Genomic DNA, 20,366 nt, shown 5'->3' with positions numbered 1-20,366 from the left:
CCACGGCAAAACCCTCACCAACATCGAGGCTTTCTTGGAGGGCATTCATTCATCGCAGGCTGACCAACGCAACTTGCTGAGGTCCATAGACTCCACACTGACTGCAGCAGTGGGTCTCCTGCAGCGCGACCTCCCCCCACCTACCCCTGCCCCATCCACACTTCCCACTCCCATGCCTGTCCCACGTACACCCAGACGTCGGCATGCACCCACATCAACGGACACGGGCACCACACCAGCAGGGAAGGTCCACCGCACTCCTCCTGACACGCACACACAGGGTGAGGTAGGCACACCCACTGGGTCGGGGGGCAAACGTGTGACACGCAGCCATAGTGGGAGTCCGCATTCCACCCAGTCCACTCCCTCCAAATCCCCTCCCCTCAGCTCTCCTGGCCACATCTCCCCCAAGGACTCCTTCATGGCCACTCTGTCCCTGAGCCCCACGTTTACACCACCACGCAAGCGGTCAAGGAGGTCCCCGGTCAGGGTGGTTGAGTCTCCCCCCCTGTCTCCACCCTCCCCCAGTGGCGCTGCGACCCATCCCTCGGACCCCCCCCCCTCCTTGGGGCCTGAGGTCCCTTCGGGTGCAGGGGACTCCCTGGAGGACCTTGCAAAGGTGTGTAGTGCCATCCTGGCCTCCGCCTTTGGCCCTGCCCCACCCCCTGTGGTGGAGTCCTCCATCCCTGCACCCACAACGCCGCCCCTTTGCCCTGATGTCCCTGCGGTGCCTGTTGCTTCCCCCCCCCTGATGCCCTCACCAGTGTGGAAGACGATGCCATTTGACTGTGCAGGCAAGGTAGGGGACACGCATCCCACTGTGTCCCCATCCAGCTGAGAATCATTGACTGCCCTATGGGCTTTGTGAAGATTGAACTGCCTGCGATCCACGGACATTGTGCTCATGCTGAATAAAGCTTACTTTTATTTTCATTATCACACTACTGCTATGCTGGTATTGGTGTTGGTGGGGCTGCTACATGGTTTTGGGTGGTCTGTAAGGGTTTTGGTGTGTGGGATGTGTAGTAGTGTACTGCTCATTGGTGGGACCCTGGGATCTGTGTGCCATCACAAGGTGTTGGCTAACTTTCTTTGTTCATGTAAGCAGTTACTGCATGGTGCACTTGTCCCAGGGTGTATTCCTTCCTCTGTGTACCCAGCTTTCTTCCCTGCAGGGTGTTCCCAATGTTTAGCGCAGAGCTGTGTCTACATGAACTGTGTGTGTGACGGAGCCCTTCTACTTTGGCCATGCATGCAGGGCCATGTGTCCACCTGCAACAATCGTGGCATCCTTGGTGATCACTGTACTTGTGTGTGGAGTCTGTTGACATGAGTTCATGGGGACATGTTCCCTTGTAGCCAGTATGCATGTGGATAATTCTGGCCTCACACACATGTGTTACACCCCTCCTGTCTCAGGGCACTGCTGGGAGGACTCCACACCCACCCCTCCTGTCTCAGGGCACTGCTGGGAGTGATAGGCACCCACCCCTCCTGTCTCAGGGCACTGCTGGGAGGACTCTGCACACACCCCTCCTGTCTCAGGGCACTGCTGGGAGTGATAGGCACCCACCCCTCCTGTCTCAGGGCACTGCTGGGAGGACTCTGCACACACCCCTCCTGTCTCAGGGCACTGCTGGGAGGACTCCACACCCACCCCTCCTGTCTCAGGGCACTGCTGGGAGTGATAGGCACCCACCCCTCCTGTCTCAGGGCACTGCTGGGAGGACTCTGCACACACCCCTCCTGTCTCAGGGCACTGCTGGGAGGACTCTGCACACACCCCTCCTGTCTCAGGGCACTGCTGGGAGTGATAGGCACCCACCCCTCCTGTCTCAGGGCACTGCTGGGAGGACTCTGCACACACCCCTCCTGTCTCAGGGCACTGCTGGGAGGACTCCACACCCACCCCTCCTGTCTCAGGGCACTGCTGGGAGTGATAGGCACCCACCCCTCCTGTCTCAGGGCACTGCTGGGAGGACTCTGCACACACCCCTCCTGTCTCAGGGCACTGCTGGGAGGACCCTGCACACACCCCTCCTGTCTCAGGGCACTGCTGGGAGTGATAGGCACCCACCCCTCCTGTCTCAGGGCACTGCTGGGAGGACTCTGCACACACCCCTCCTGTCTCAGGGCACTGCTGGGAGTGATAGGCACCCACCCCTCCTGTCTCAGGGCACTGCTGGGAGGACTCTGCACACACCCCTCCTGTCTCAGGGCACTGCTGGGAGGACTCCACACCCACCCCTCCTGTCTCAGGGCACTGCTGGGAGGACTCTGCACACACCCCTCCTGTCTCAGGGCACTGCTGGGTGGACTCTGCACACACACCTCCGATTTCAGGATATGTACGCTTGGAACATACACGGTGGGGGTACGCTCAATGCATTCGAGGTGAGGGTATGAGTCTACTTACACTGGTGTGGTGGGGGTACGCTCCATGCATACGCGGGTGGGGGTACGGGTCGTACTTACACTGTTGGGCTGGGGGGTACGCTCCTTGCATACGCGGGTGAGGGTTCGAGTCGTACTTACACTGTTGGCATGGGGGGTACGCTCCATGCATACGCGGGTGGGGGTACGGGTCGTACTTACACTGTTGGGCTGGGGGTACGCTCCTTGCATACGCGGGTGGGGGTACGGGTCGTACTTACACTGTTGGGCTGGGGGGTACGCTCCTTGCATACGCGGGTGAGGGTTCGAGTCGTACTTACACTGTTGGCATGGGGGGTACGCTCCATGCATACGCGGGTGGGGGTACGGGTCGTACTTACACTGTTGGCATGGGGGGTACGCTCCATGCATACGCGGGTGGGGGTACGGGTCGTACTTACACTGTTGGGCTGGGGGGTACGCTCCATGCATACGCGGGTGGGGGTACGGGTCGTACTTACACTGTTGGCATGGGGGGTACGCTCCATGCATACGCGGGTGGGGGTACGGGTCGTACTTACACTGTTGGCATTGGGGGTACGCTCCATGCATACGCGGGTGGGGGTACGGGTCGTACTTACACTGTTGGGCTGGGGGGTACGCTCCATGCATACGCGGGTGGGGGTACGGGTCGTACTTACACTGTTGGGTTGGGGGGTACGCTCCTTGCATACGCGGGTGGGGGTACGGGTCGTACTTACACTGTTGGCATGGGGGGTACGCTCCTTGCATACGCGGGTGGGGGTACGGGTCGTACTTACACTGTTGGGCTGGGGGGTACGCTCCTTGCATACGCGGGTGGGGGTATGGGTCGTACTTACACTGTTGGCATGGGGGGTACGCTCCATGCATACGCGGGTGGGGGTACGGGTCGTACTTACACTGTTGGGCTGGGGGGTACGCTCCATGCATACGCGGGTGGGGGTACGGGTCGTACTTACACTGTTGGGCTGGGGGGTACGCTCCTTGCATACGCGGGTGAGGGTTCGAGTCGTACTTACACTGTTGGCATGGGGGGTACGCTCCATGCATACGCGGGTGGGGGTACGGGTCGTACTTACACTGTTGGGCTGGGGGGTACGCTCCTTGCATACGGGTTGGGGGTAGGGTCCGTACATATCCGTCCCCACGCTATGTGATGTTTGTGCGGCCCGTACCCAGGCCTTTGCCACGTGGGTGCGATCCGTCCCGCCATTGTTGGGGTGACGTGTGTGGGCGTGGTCCGACTCGTACCCACGCTCTTCAGGCGTGGGTACGGGACGTACCTGTCTGGTTGTGTTGCCGGTTCGCGTGGTGACGGACTTCCGTTGTGGCGGTCGCTGGCTTATCAGGACACGCCCCCACCCCCTCGTGGTGACCAGGGCATGGGAGTCAGGTATGTCCAGGCCATGTGTGGTGTGTGACTTATGTGGTTGTTTTGTGGCCTGCCCTGGTCGTGCCACCCCCACCCCACCCCACTTTCCCCCCTCCCTTAGTTATTCTGACCTTCTGCGGCGTCTGCGTCGTAACCTGTAGAGGAGGTGTACTGCTATGAGGGCAGGGATGACTCGTAGGTTCGGGTCCATGTCTGTCCGTCGCGTACTGGTACTCCTTGCTCGCGTCGTCCTGTCGCGTACGGGTCCTCCTTGATCGCGTCGTCCTGTCGCGTACGGGTCCTCCTTGGTGGCGTCGTCCTGTGTGTCCGTCACGTACTGGTCCTCCTTGTTCGCGTCGTCCTGTCTGTCCGTCGCGTACTGGTGGTCCTTGTTCGCGTCGTCCTGATTTCCCGGCAGTTTTTGGCTGCCGCAAAATATTCACCGTGCGGGGTGACGTCGGTGCGAATCGTGATTCCTGGGTCGTGAATGGCTGGCTGCGAGCGTCCCGACGTCAGGTCGGCGCTTTCCCTGATCGCATTGGTAGGTGTTTTTTGGTTCGGTCGGGCTTTTTTACGATTCGTACGGTGATGGTGTACCCGTGCGAATCGTAATTCCTTGTTTGTGAAAATTGACGACCGGGTACGCGTCGGGCGGAGATTGTGCTCCGTCCGACGGTTCGTACCCGGTTTTTGCAGGATCGTGATCGGCACCAAAATGTTCTTTAACTTTCAGAGACTACATCAACTAAACAGCATTTTGTCTACAAAGAACATCTTCATTCAAATACAACCAAAAACACTTGGTAAGTATATATAAAAACGTTTTTTGTTTCCTATTTTCATAGAAATATATAAAGTACTATTGCATATATTTTCATATACATTTTTTCCAGCTTTCTAACACATCACGATGACAGAAGAAGCCCAATTTATAACATCGCAGAAAGGAAAATTCCTATTGTGTTACATGGGTTACACATACACCCAAGAAAAGCAGGCGGACCGAAAAGTGAACTGGAAGTGTTCTAAATATTATTCTAACAAATGCTACGGACGAGCAACAACAAGAGAAACAACTGTACTATATACAAGAGAGCATAACCATCCACCCAATCTCTCTGAAATAGAAGTCAGATCAACCCTTGAAAATATAAAAGAATTAAGCACTGGTTCACAAACTGCTACAAGTGTAATCCTAAAAGAACTATTACCTAGAGTGCCCAAAGAAGCAAGAGGCCAATTACCATCAATTGCTTCTATAAAAAGAACAATTGCTAGGACCAAAAAATCAACCACGACAACTATACCATCCCCTAAAACTTTTCAAGATATCATCATTCCACCAGAATTAACTATCACCCACAATAATGAACCTTTTATTTTTTTTTGATAACAAAAGTACAGAAAAAAGAATCATAATGTTTGCTACTGCAAACAATATAACTAAACTCCAACAATGCCAAACATGGATGATGGATGGCACCTTTACAATATGCCCAAAACCATTCTACCAGCTTTACACAATACACGGTCAATATCACAACACTTCCATACCTTTAATTTATGCACTATTACCTAACAAACAAAACACAACATATAATGAAATGCTAGGAAAACTAAAACAAGAATCAAATGATTTTTACCCTCAAAGAATTATCATAGACTTTGAGCAAGCCATGATAAATTGCATTCTAAAACTTTACCCCCATACAGCTATCCAAGGATGTTACTTCCATCTAAACCAATGTATATATAGACATTTACAAAAATCTTCACTAAGTGTAGAATATGCCACAAACATTACTTTTGCACATCAAATAAAACTTCTAACAGCCCTAGCTTATGTGCCAACCACAGATGATGCAGAACATTACAATCTTTCATTAGAAAGTCCATTCTACAAACAAAATGAAGTAAAGTTATCTCCCCTCTTAGATTATTTTGAGGATACCTGGGTGGGGAGACTACACAGATCAGGCCATAGACGTCAGCCCAAGTTCCAAATACCTTGGTGGAATGTATATGTAAGTACACTCAACCAACAAGCCAAAACTAACAACGCCGTTGAGGGCTGGCATAATGCATTCCTAACTTCTACTTGGAGAACAACTCCAACACTACAAAAACTACTAATTGCCATACAAAAGGAACAAAGTTTCCAAGAATTAAGAATGCAACAATCTGTCCTACAATTAAAACAAAAACAATCTAGACAAACTACTCAAATGTATAATTACCTAAAACAACAGGTACAGCTATACCCATCCACAAGAGGACTTGAGTACTTAAATATAATAGCTCAAACTCTCTTCTAAACCCTTTCCAAAATATTAACCCACAATTCTACTAAAACAACTATCACAACATAAAAAAACCACTTTATTATATCACATATTTAATTATGTGGTCTAAAATATATAAATAATTTATATCTACATATATTTAGACAACATAATTAAACAAACCAAGTACACAACAACAATATTAAAGATATAAGATTTGCCCACCCACAATTAAAATATTTAAATGAACTTACCTGTGTAGTTGCTCCAATGGGATAATAACATTCCTTCCAAATAAATCCAGGTAGTTCAAAATCCATAGGTATCAAAAATGAATCCAAATAAAATGGAAAAATACAACTGTTTTTCGAAAAAAACGTCTACGCCAAAAAACGACAATCCATTAACCATAAAAATCCCGAAAAATATAAAAAAGGTAAATAACCGCTCCTGGAAACCCGAACAATAAAGGAAGTGTAAAATAAATATTAGTAAACACAACTAATACACACTTCCTTTAAAAAAAAAAAGGTGTTTGAAAGAGACGAAAATTTCTTCTCCGTAAAACCTACAAAAGAGAAACAAACATTCCCACCCACACACAAACACACATAATGCACCTAAAAACATCACTACAAACATTATTCAAACACTATAAAACTTTAACACACCTAAATAACAAAACACTAACAAAGCCACAAACACGGAACACAACATAAATTATAACACCGTATACAAACTATTACTAACACCCTAACTTCTAAAACATCAATCCATACACACTTATTACAACATTACTACTTCCACAAAACACTTAAAACTATTTAATAATAAAGAAAATAACTCTTACCTTCTCAAACGCGAAACAGCTCCCGACCGCGACCTGGATTCTACCAAAATAACCCAAAACAACAGCGAGCGGTTACAAAATAAAAGACCCAAACAAACATAACAACTAAAAAAATAACAATAAATGCCCTAACTATTTATTTAACATTACACATTACTTTAAAAATTAGTAAAACATTACAATAAAATACTCAAAGAGAATACCTATTTTTTTTATATATGTGAAAATTATTTCTTATAAAAATAAATATAATAAAAAAATATATTTACTAATATAAAAACAAAACTGTATATATTACCAAAAAAATGTATGAACATGATATAATTAATATATTGTATCTACAACATACCAAAACTAAAAAGAAAAAGAAATATTCTAAAATATAAACATTTTCAATATTAATTATCTAATATAAATATTAATAATTAAAAAATATTTATCATATATTTCAAAACATACAATTTCTTATAAATTCAAATAAAGTCTAAAAATATTGAGAGTACACAATATAAATTTAAAAATATTAAACAGCTATAAAAATCATATTTTTTTATTTTTTATTATTTTGTCTGTTCATATATTAATGTCCAAAATATACATTAAACAAATATATATCCATTATAAAAAAATTATTACAATAATACAAATGTTAAATATCAATTATTCAATTACATGTTTATTTCAATGATTTAATTATTATAATATGCGTAATAATAAACAATATTTTCTCTGTAATTAATATACATTCCTACAACTATAAAACAAATCTTATTTTCCTTTCTACTATTTTATACAAAAATTTAGAATTTGCATTCTGATATAACTTCTATCTTTTATCCAACCAAAACTAAAATCTACAGATTTATTGTAAATTAAAACAAATTAATGTAACTGTTCCTATTCAACTCTATATTTAATTATAATAATTGCTATTTACCAAACTTAATTAACATACTACTCCCACTACAGACTGAACGTAATTAATTTACTATTCTCACTCCAAAATATATTTAATTAGGGTAGGTGCTAGACACTGAACTGAATTAATTTCCTATTCCCACTCCAGTCTATATTTAATTAAGATAAGTGCTGGACACTGAACTTAATTAATTTACTATTCTCACTCCAACCTATATTAAATTAGAGTAGGTGCTGGACATTGAACTTAATTAATTTACTATTCCCACTCCAGTCTATATTTAATTAAGATAAGTGCTGGGCACAGAACTTAATTAATTTACTATTCTCACTCCAACCTATATTAAATTAGAGTAGGTGCTGGAGACTGAACTGAATTAATTTACTATTCCCACTCCACTCTATATTTAATTAAGATAAGTGCTGGACACTGAACTTAATTAATTTACTATTCTCACTCCAACCTATATTTAATTAGAGTATGTGCTGGACACTGAACTTAATTAATTTACTATTCCCACTCCAGTCTATATTTAATTAAGATAAGTGCTGGACACTGAACTTAATTAATTTACTATTCTCACTCCAATCTATATTTAATTAGGGTAGGTGCTGGACACTGAACTTAATTAATTTACTATTCCTACTCCAGTCTATATTAAATTAAGATAAGTGCTGGACACTGAACATAATTAATTTACTATTCTCACTCCAACCTATATTAAATTAGAGTAGGTGCTGGACACTTAACTTAATAAATTTACTATTCCCACTCCAGTCTATATTTAATTAAGATAAGTGCTGGATACTGAACTTAATTAATTTACTATTCTCACTCCAAACTATATTAAATTAGGGTAGGTGCTGGACACTGAACTAAATTTATTTACTATTCCCACTCCAGTCTATATTTAATTAAGATAAGTGCTGGACACTGAACTTAATTAATTTACTATTCTCACTCCAACCTATATTTTATTAGAGTATGTGCTGGACACTGAACTGAATTAATTTACTATTCCCACTCCAGTCTATATTTAATTAAGATAAGTGCTGGACACTGAACTTAATTAATTTACTATTCTCACTCCAACCTATATTAAATTAGAGTAGCTGCTGGACACTTAACTTAATTAATTTACTATTCCCACTCCAGTCTATATTAAATTAAGATAAGTGCTGGACACTGAACCTAATAAATGTACTATTCTCACTCCAACCTATATTTAATTAGAGTATGTGCTGGACACTGAACTGAATTAATTTACTATTCCCACTCCAGTATATATTTAATTAAGATAAGTGCTGGACACTGAACTTAATTAATTTACTATTCTCACTCCAACCTATATTAAATTAGAGTAGTTGCTGGACACTGAACTTAATTAATTTACTATTCCCACTCCATTCTATATTTAATTAAGATAAGTGCTAGACACTGAACTTAATTAATTTACTATTCCCACTCCAGTCTATATTTAATTAAGATAAGTGCTGGACACTGAACTTAATTAATTTACTATTCTCACTCCAATCTATATTTAATTAGGGTAGGTGCTGGACACTGAACTTAATTAATTTACTATTCCTACTCCAGTCTATATTAAATTAAGATAAGTGCTGGACACTGAACATAATTAATTTACTATTCTCACTCCAACCTATATTAAATTAGAGTAGGTGCTGGACACTGAACTTAATAAATTTACTATTCCCACTCCAGTCTATATTTAATTAAGATAACTGCTGGACACTGAACTTAATTAATTTACTATTCTCACTCCAACCTATATTAAATTAGGGTAGGTGCTGGACACTGAACTAAATTAATTTACTATTCCCACTCCAGTCTATATTAAATTAAGATAAGTGCTGGACACTGAACTTAATAAATTTACTATTCTCACTCCAACCTATATGTAATTATAGTATGTGCTGGACACTGAACTGAATTAATTTACTATTCCCACTCCAGTCTATATTTAATTAAGATAAGTGCTGGACACTGAACTTAATTAATTTACTATCCTCACTCCAACCTATATTAAATTACAGTAGGTGCTGGACAATGAACTTAATTAATTTACTATTCCCACTCCAGTCTGTATTTAATTAAGATAAGTGCTGGACACTGAACTTAATTAATCTACTATTCTCACTCCAATCTATATTTAATTAGGGTAGGTGCTGGACACTGAACTTAATTAATTTACTATTCCCACTCCAGTCTATATTTAATTAAGATAAGTGCTGGACACTGAACATAATTAATTTACTATTCTCACTCCAACCTATATTAAATTAGAGTAGGTGCTGGACACTTAACTTAATAAATTTACTATTCCCACTCCAGTCTATATTTAATTAAGATAAGTGCTGGACACTGAACTTAATTAATTTACTATTCTCACTCCAACCTATATTTAATTAGAGTATGTGCTGGACACTGAACTTAATTAATTTACTATTCCCACTCCAGTCTATATTTAATTAAGATAAGTGCTGGACACTGAACTTAATTAATCTACTATTCTCACTCCAATCTATATTTAATTAGGGTAGGTGCTGGACACTGAACTTAATTAATTTACTATTCCCACTCCAGTCTATATTTAATTAAGATAAGTGCTGGACACTGAACATAATTAATTTACTATTCTCACTCCAACCTATATTAAATTAGAGTAGGTGCTGGACACTTAACTTAATAAATTTACTATTCCCACTCCAGTCTATATTTAATTAAGATAAGTGCTGGACACTGAACATAATTAATTTACTATTCTCACTCCAACCTATATTAAATTAGAGTATGTGCTGGACACTGAACTGAATTAATTTACTATTCCCACTCCAGTCTATATTTAATTAAGATAAGTGCTGGACACTGAACTTAATTAATTTACTATTCTCACTCCAACCTATATTAAATTAGAGTAGCTGCTGGACACTTAACTTAATTAATTTACTATTCCCACTCCAGTCTATATTAAATTAAGATAAGTGCTGGACACTGAACCTAATAAATGTACTATTCTCACTCCAACCTATATTTAATTAGAGTATGTGCTGGACACTGAACTGAATTAATTTACTATTCCCACTCCAGTCTATATTTAATTAAGATAAGTGCTGGACACTGAACTTAATTAATTTACTATTCTCACTCCAACCTATATTAAATTAGAGTAGTTGCTGGACACTGAACTTAATTAATTTACTATTCCCACTCCATTCTATATTTAATTAAGATAAGTGCTAGACACTGAACTTAATTAATTTACTATTCTCACTCCAACCTATATTTAATTAGAGTATGTGCTGGACACTGAACTTAATTAATTTACTATTCCCACTCCAGTCTATATTTAATTAAGATAAGTGCTGGACACTGAACTTAATTAATTTACTATTCTCACTCCAATCTATATTTAATTAGGGTAGGTGCTGGACACTGAACTTAATTAATTTACTATTCCTACTCCAGTCTATATTAAATTAAGATAAGTGCTGGACACTGAACATAATTAATTTACTATTCTCACTCCAACCTATATTAAATTAGAGTAGGTGCTGGACACTGAACTTAATAAATGTACTATTCCCACTCCAGTCTATATTTAATTAAGATAACTGCTGGACACTGAACTTAATTAATTTACTATTCTCACTCCAACCTATATTAAATTAGGGTAGGTGCTGGACACTGAACTAAATTAATTTACTATTCCCACTCCAGTCTATATTAAATTAAGATAAGTGCTGGACACTGAACTTAATAAATTTACTATTCTCACTCCAACCTATATGTAATTATAGTATGTGCTGGACACTGAACTGAATTAATTTACTATTCCCACTCCAGTCTATATTTAATTAAGATAAGTGCTGGACACTGAACTTAATTAATTTACTATCCTCACTCCAACCTATATTAAATTACAGTAGGTGCTGGACAATGAACTTAATTAATTTACTATTCCCACTCCAGTCTATATTTAATTAAGATAAGTGCTGGACACCGAACTTAATTAATTTACTATTCTCACTCTAATCTATATTTAATTATGGTAGGTGCAAAACACTAAACTTCATTAATTTAGTATTCCCACTCATAAATATATTTAATTACACTAGATCATGTATACTGATCTTAATTAATTTTATATTCCCACTCCAATATGTATTTAATTACAGTAATTGCAATACAAATATATAAATATAAATATATTTTAAAAAAATATGTTTTAATCATTATTAAAAATTTTACATAAAACAATACCCACACTTATCCTCTACAAATCCAACTCCCCAATCTAAAATGTATCCCAAAATATTATATTATAATAACAATTTTTTTAATATAAATTACTCAATATTACTAATGTAAAATACATTTTTAAAACACTCCCCACCCTTATCCCCTATAAGCCAACATCCCAATCCCCAAAAACATTTTAAATTGTACAATCAAAATCAAAATGTATACTTACTTTTTATACAATATTACCAACATTTTACACATTTTTATCAAACTCCACACCCTTATCCCCATAACACAACATCCCACTCCTAAAATTAAATATAACATTCGAAATTTTATTCTAATATTCTAAATTTTGTATACAAATTACTCCTACATAAATCAACATTTTTAAAACACTCCCCACCCTCATCCCCTATAACCCAACATCCCACTCCTAAAACATAATATAAAAAATATATTTTTATTCCAAATTTCAAATTAAATTTATTAAATATTCCAAATTAAAAAATTTTTTTACAACACTTCCCACCCTTATCCCCTGTAACTCAACATCCCACTCCGAAAATTTAACATAAAATTCTAAATTACATTTAAAATTATAATTTTTAAAAAAAAAACATTCAAAAATATATAAACATTTTTAAAACACTTCCCACCCTTATCCCCTATAACCCAACATCCCGCTCCTAAAATTAATTTTAAATTTCTAAATTAAATTTTAAATTTCTACATTAATTTTTTTAAACATTCTAAAATATATAAACATTTTTAAAACACTTCCCACCCTTATCCCCTATAACCCAACTTCCCGCTCCTACAATTATTTGTAAAATTCTAAATTATATTTAAATTTTCTAAATAATTTTTTTTTTAAATTCAAAAATATATAAACATTTTTAAAACACTTCCCACCCTTATCCCCTATAACCCAACATCCCGCTCCTAAAATTATTTGTAAAATTCTAAATTTAATTTAAAATTTCTAAATAATTATTTTTAAAAATTCAAAAATATATAAACATTTTTAAAACACTTCCCACCCTTATCCCCTATAACCCAACATCCCGCTCCTAAAATTAATTTTAAAATTCTAAATTTAATTTAAAATTTCTAAATAATTTTTTTTTAAATTAAAAAATATATAAACATGTTTAAAACACTTCCCACCCTTATCCCCTATAACCCAACATCCCGCTCCTAAAAATAATTTTAAAATTCTAAATTTATTTTAAAATTTCTAAATAAATTTTTGTAAAAATTCAAAAATATATAAACATTTTTAAAACACTTCCCACCCTTATCCCCTGTAACCCAACATCCCGCTCCTAAAATTAAATATACATTTCAAATTTGAAATAAAATGTACTAATTAAATTTTACAATATATTACAAAAAAAATTAACTTTTTTAAAACACTCCCCACCCTTATCCCCTATAACCCAACATCCCGCCCCTAAAACAATATAAATATTTCTCATATTATATACATTTTAACTATTTATACAAACAACTTCAAAATATTTACTAAACATACAATAACGATATTTTAACATGTCGATATTATTACTAACGATATTACTTACATCGACATATAATTAAAAAAAAAAAAACAATATTTTTCACATCGATATTATGTATTTCGATATTTTGTACTTTGGATATTTTTGACTCGATATTTATGTCCCTCGATATTAAAAAGTCGATATATAGACTGCTCACCGATGGGGATATGTGAGATGACGTTGATACTGTCATACCATGATTATCATTGTGAAACTTCAAGAAGCGGTCATAGTATGTAGCTAGTTGGAAGTTGCAGTGCTGGACTACAATAAACTGATCCATTGGCTAGTGGCATGTAGGAGAGTTCTTCAGTCATTCCATAACTGTTCAGATGACGATTGGTGGTTTATTGCTGTTGTGCTGAGCAATGGACGTGACTTGTCTCATGTGAGGGTAAGGAGAGACAAGCTCTAGAAACAAGTTATTATGCAGCCCTTTTGAACGACAATCACCTTCCCAGCCTGTGAGTTTTATATAGTATTAGTATTAGTGAGGGTAAGGCAGGTTATATGTGATTTGACGTTGCTATAAATTACTCAGGCAAGACATAGGTCAGCCCTTCAAAGCTTAGCAGGGCATAGAAAGTTGTGTGCTGGTTAGGCTGTTCCATATCTGTTAACTATTAGCTGTAGATGGTACTTGAAGGGGCTATTATTATACCGTGTTCCGTCACAGAGTTATGGAATATTGTAGCCCCACTGGGTCCATTTACTATTCTTATCCCTTTATCTCCTAATATGGTACTTCAGGATCATCTACTTGGTCCTCCGATGCATCTTAAATTGTGCTGAAAGGAGTCAGACATAGGGGATTCAATCCAGTTATCCAATGAGGACCAGGAATTGGGTAACTGACATACAAACTTGTAATTAAATTCATATATATAACCCTCAAACTAAGCCATACAAATATACTATTATCACAGCTAGACCATATCTCCTGACAAAATTCAGTCATATTTGGATCATGCAAACTGATAATTCAGTTAAAGTTATGCAGAATAATAACATTAGTATCTGCAGTCCAGAGATCCCTCTATTTGAATTCCCATCCCTCATTAATACTCAATTGGAAAGTACAATCAGTCATTGGAGACAAATCATGGAGAGACAGAAACAGGATTTAATTAAGGTTAGATTTTTATCAGTAAATTAAGAAGAGTAAATACCCCAATATCAAGTATTTGAGATGTAAGAGGGCAGAAAAAAAATCTAATTATTCTCTTTATTGTCATCAATTACCAAAGCTCTGGCAAGGTTTAGGAAAAGACATGAATCATGTCAGCTCAAAGGCACTCTCTCATGTGGGAAAGAGTCAGAGAATCGCACACACAGGGTATGCGCCCACCAAAGGAAGCCAACAGAGTTCACAAAGAAGCGAATGGTGCCTTTAAGTCCGCGACAAAGAGCAGCAGCTGCGTAGTTTTTGTGGAATGTTTTTCCATCTCATCAATGTACAATATAATCCTCAAGCTCTGGGGTGACACCTCCTGGATCACCTCATCTGGTCAGACCATTCAGTCCATTGGCCAATTCGTATAGGGTGATTGTCTTGCATCATAGTATAGCAAAAAGGTGGTAATCATTCCGTACAACAACATATTGGACCCCTCTCAGAATGGCTTTCGGCCAGGCCACAGTGCGGAGTCAGCCCTCCTAGCTGTGACCGAGCATCTGAGGAGGGCTCTAGACGAGGGTCGCACATCAGCACTGATTTTGCTAGATCTCAGTGCTGAATTTGACACAGTCTCCCAACAGATCCTGTTGCAGAGGTTGGAGGAGGCAGGCATTGTGAATTCCGCCCTGGAGTGGTTTGCCTCTTATTTAGTGGAAAGGACCTTCCAGGTTGCAGTTCCCCCATTTGCCTCCAAGATTCATGCCATCAAATATGGGGTACCGCAGGGCTCTGCCTTGAGTCCAAAACTGTTTAACCTATATGTTCAACCGTTGACAGTGTTGGCCAAGAGCAGAGGGCTCACAGCAGTGTCATATGCGGATGACAAACAGTTGGTAGTGGCACTCTCGGATGACTCTGTGCATGATGCATGTAAGTTTCGGAGAGATCTTGAGGTCATCTCTGAGTGGATGACTACCAACTGTCTCCTGCTCAATGCCAACAAGTCTGAAGTACTGTTGGTCGGGAGAGACCTTGAGCTGTGGAGCGAGCGCTGGTGGCCTGTCACCTTGGGCTATGCACCCGTCCCCAAATAGGTGGTAAAAAATCTGGGTGTGTGGGTTGACTCTGCCCTTAGCTTTCAGACGCAAACAAAGAAAGTAGCAGGAACTTGCTTTGGCATCCTACAGGGGCTCAAACTGCTGCTAGGGTTTTTTGACCCATCTATTAGGCTTCCATCCTGTCTAGATTGGATTATGCCAACCCTATATTTGGGATCCAACAAGGCGGAAATTGCAAGACTACAAAGGGTCCAAAACGCTGCGGCAAGAACTCTATTGGGTCTGCCCAGGACATGCCTTACTACTAGTGCAGTCCGTCGGCTGCATTGGTTGCCCATGGCCAAACGTATAGAGTTTAAGGTCCTTTGAATGTCGTTTAAAATCTTAAATCCCTCCTCTAAAGGCATCTTGGCCAATCTGTTTACACTTTATACTCCCTCCTGTCAACTCCGATTTATGGGGCAACATCTAGCTGTTGTCCCGCGGGTGAGGAGGGCTTGTGCTGGTGGTCGTTCCTTTTGTGTATTGGCAGCCAAACTGTGGAACGCGCACCCCATGGGCATACGCATTTAAAAAAACTACCAGGCATTTCGTAAGGCAATTAAAACTCACCTCTTCCATCCATTGTAGGCCGCTTGTGTTGTCTATAGTTCTGGAGTTTTCTGCTTTCAGCGCTGGGACGCCCCTTTGCCGGGGCAGCTGTGCGCTATATAAAACGGCATAACATAACATAACATAAGCCGTTGAACCGTCCAGTGTTCAATCGTCCTGTTGCGATAGCACATGAGTGAGTTCAAGACGACAGTTTCACGCAGCAGATGCGCCCAAAGTATCGAAATTGTTGCGAACAGTCCTAGTAAGTGAATGGGAACTCTCTCAGTGAGACATAGTTTCTCAAATTACAAGAGAACAGAATCAAGCAAAGTCAGGAAAATGCAGGCCTAAATTGAATTTGGTTCATAAAATACAGAATATAAAATAATGGAAATATACATTTCATTTAGAATCTTGTTGGACCGTATATGTTTCTTTTAAGTTATTTGCAATCACAAAGCATTTCAGTTTCATTGTAAATAGAACATGTAACTATAAACCATGGGCATAGTTTGCATAGTAGCGCTACGCGTAGCTACGTGAAGTGCACTTTGCACTATGTGAGCTACGCGTAGCTACGCGGACTGCATGGTGCACTGTGCAAAATGCTGTTCGCACTGATTGCACAGTGCCGGAAGCTTGTCCGCACTGTGCAATCAGTGCAAACCGCATCATGCACAGTGCAAGCGGTCATTTTCTGCCGCTCGAGTAGATTTCTACTCGAGCTGCAGCTTTCTCAACGCGGACTGGTAGTTTCTCATCGCGAGCGGTCACGAGCATACGCGACCACTCGCAATGAGAAACCTGACATCCCCGTGTTGAGAATCTCGCTGGGAGGTTTATTTTCCACGCTCGCGATCGGCAACTTGATGTTGCTGATCGCGAACGAGGAAAAAGTCTGGCCGGGATGTCCTTTTGCTCGCTCGCGGTCGCCAATTTGACGTTGAGGACAGCGAGCAAGCAAAAAATGACCACTACGCTACACTAATCTACGCGTGTTTGCACTGTGCTATGTGCAATTCGCGTAGTGCGAAGTAGCGCAAACTTCGCAAACCACGTGATCGTAGCATAGTACTTCGCCCAGGGTTAGTAACTATGACATATTACTGCATTTTCAAAGTACCAATGTGTAAAATTATTTCAAAACATAACTTATTAATATTGTTCTAGCACTTCATGTTAGTACATGTATGAAGATTATTCCCTAAAAGTTTCAGAGCGTTTGGATTTTGTATGAGCATGCAGCACCTTTTTATCTCTTCTCTCTAGGTGCACAATTCAACATATGCCAAATATGGAGTTTTAAATTACGATCCGGTAAAAACAGGGTACGAACCGTCGGATGGAGCATATTCTCCGTCCGACGCGTAACCGGTCGTAAAAATATACAAACATGGAATTACAATTCGCACGGGAACACCATTTCCGTACGAATCGTAAAAAAACCCCCACCGAACAAAATAATCCTACAAATGCGATCCGGGAAAGCGCCGACCTGACGTCGGGACGCTCGCAGCCTGCCATTCACGAACCAGGAATTACGATTCGCACCGACGTCATCCCGCACGGTGAATATTTTCCGGCAGCCAAAAACAGCCGGGAAATCAGGACGACGCGAACAAGGACCACCAGTACGCGACGGACAGACAGGACGACGCGAACAAGGAGGACCAGTACGCGACGGACACACAGGACGACGCGAACAAGGAGGACCAGTACGCGACGGACACACAGGACGACGTGAACAAGGAGGACCAGTACGCGACGGACACACAGGACGACGCGAACAAGGAGGACCCGTACGCGACGGACAGACATGGACCCGAACCTACGTGTCATCCCGTCCCTCATAGCAGTCGACCTCCTCTACAGGTTCCGACGCAGACGCCGCAGAAGGTCAGAACAACTAAGGGAGGGGGGAAAGTGGGGTGGGGTGGGGGTGGCAGGACCAGGCCAGGCCACAAACCCCCCACCAAAGTCACACAGCACACATGCCCTGGACATACCTGACTCCCAGGCCCTGGTCACTACGAGGGGGTGGGGGCGTGTCCAGCTAAGCCAGCGACCGCCACAACGGAAGTCCGTCACGACGCGAACCGGCAACACAACCAGACATGTACGTCCCGTACCCATGCCTGAAGAGCGTGGGTACGAGTCGTACCACGCCCACACCCACGTCACCCCAACAATGGCGGGACGGCTCGTACCTACGTGGCAAAGGCCTGGGTACGGGCCGCACAAGTATCACATAGCGTGGGGACGGATATGTACGGACCGTACCCCCACCCCGTATGCATGGAGCGTACCCCCCACCCCAACAGTGTAAGTACGACACGTACCCCCACCCGCGTATGCAAGCAGCGTACCCCCCATGCCAACAGTGTAAGTACGACACGTACCCCCACCCGCGGATGCAAGGAGCGTACCCCCATGCCAACATTGTACGTACGACACGTCCCCCCACCCGCGTATGCAAGGAGCGTACCCCCATGCCAACAGTGTAAGTACGACACGTACCCCCACCCGCGTATGCAAGGAGCGTACCCCCCATGCCAACATTGTACGTACGACACGTCCCCCCACCCACGTATGCAAGGAGCGTACCCCCCACCCCAACAGTGTAAGTACAACACGTACCCCCACCCGCGTATGCAAGGAGCGTACCCCCATGCTAACATTGTACGTACGACACGTCCCCCCACCCGCGTATGCATGGAGCGTACCCCCCCAACAGTGTAAGTACGACCCCTACCCCCACCCCGTATGCATGGAGCGTACCCCCACCCCAACAGTGTAAGTACGACCCCTACCCCCACCCGTGTACGTATGGAGCGTACCCCCACCCCAACAGTGTAAGTACGACACGTACCCCCACCCGCGTATGTATGGAGCGTACCCCCACCCCAACAGTGTAAGTACGACTCCTACCCACACCCACATACGTATGGAGCGTACCCCCACCCCAACAGTGTAAGTACGACCCCTACCCCCACCCCGTATGCATGGAGCGTACCCCCACCCCAACAGTGTAAGTACGACACGTACCCCACCTCGAATGCATGGAGCGTACCCACATCCATGCATGTCATGAGCGTACATATTGTGCAATTGGAGAGGTGGGTGCAGAGTCCTCCCAGCAGTGCCCTGAGACAGGAGAGGTGGGTGCAGAGTCCTCCCAGCAGTGCCCTGAGACAGGAGGGGTGGGGGCCTATCACTCCCAGCAGTGCCCTGAGACAGGAGGGGTGGGTGCAGAGTCCTCCCAGCAGTGCCCTGAGACAGGAGGGGTGGGGGCCTATCACTCCCAGCAGTGCCCTGAGACAGGAGAGGTGGGTGCAGAGTCCTCCCAGCAGTGCCCTGAGACAGGAGGGGTGGGGGCCTATCACTCCTAGCAGTGCCCTGAGACAGGAGGGGTGTGTGCAGAGTCCTCCCAGCAGTGCCCAGACACAGGCGGGGTGTGTGCAGAGTCCTCCCAGCATTGCCCAGACACAGGAGGGGTGGGTGCAGAGTCCTCCCAGCAGTGCCCAGAGACAGGAGAGGTGGGTGCAGAGTCCTCCCAGCAGTGCCCTGAGACAGGAGGGGTGTGTGCAGAGTCCTCCCAGCAGTGCCCTGAGACAGGAGGGGTGGGTGCAGAGTCCTCCCAGCAGTGCCCAGACACAGGAGGGGTGTGTGCAGAGTCCTCCCTGCATTGCCCAGACACAGGAGGGGTGGGTGCAGAGTCCTCCCAGCAGTGCCCAGAGACAGGAGAGGTGGGTGCAGAGTCCTCCCAGCAGTGCCCAGAGACAGGAGAGGTGGGTGCAGAGTCCTCCCAGCAGTGCCCTGAGACAGGAGGGGTGGGGGTCTATCACTCCTAGCAGTGCCCTGAGACAGGAGGGGGGTGTGCAGAGTCCTCCCAGCAGTGCCCTGAGACAGGAGGGGTGGGTGCAGAGTCCTC

This window comes from Triturus cristatus, chromosome 4_2, assembly GCF_964204655.1.
Source record: "Triturus cristatus chromosome 4_2, aTriCri1.1, whole genome shotgun sequence".
In the NCBI taxonomy this organism is placed as follows: domain Eukaryota; kingdom Metazoa; phylum Chordata; class Amphibia; order Caudata; family Salamandridae; genus Triturus; species Triturus cristatus.
Note: the sequence above shows the minus strand (reverse complement) of the source record.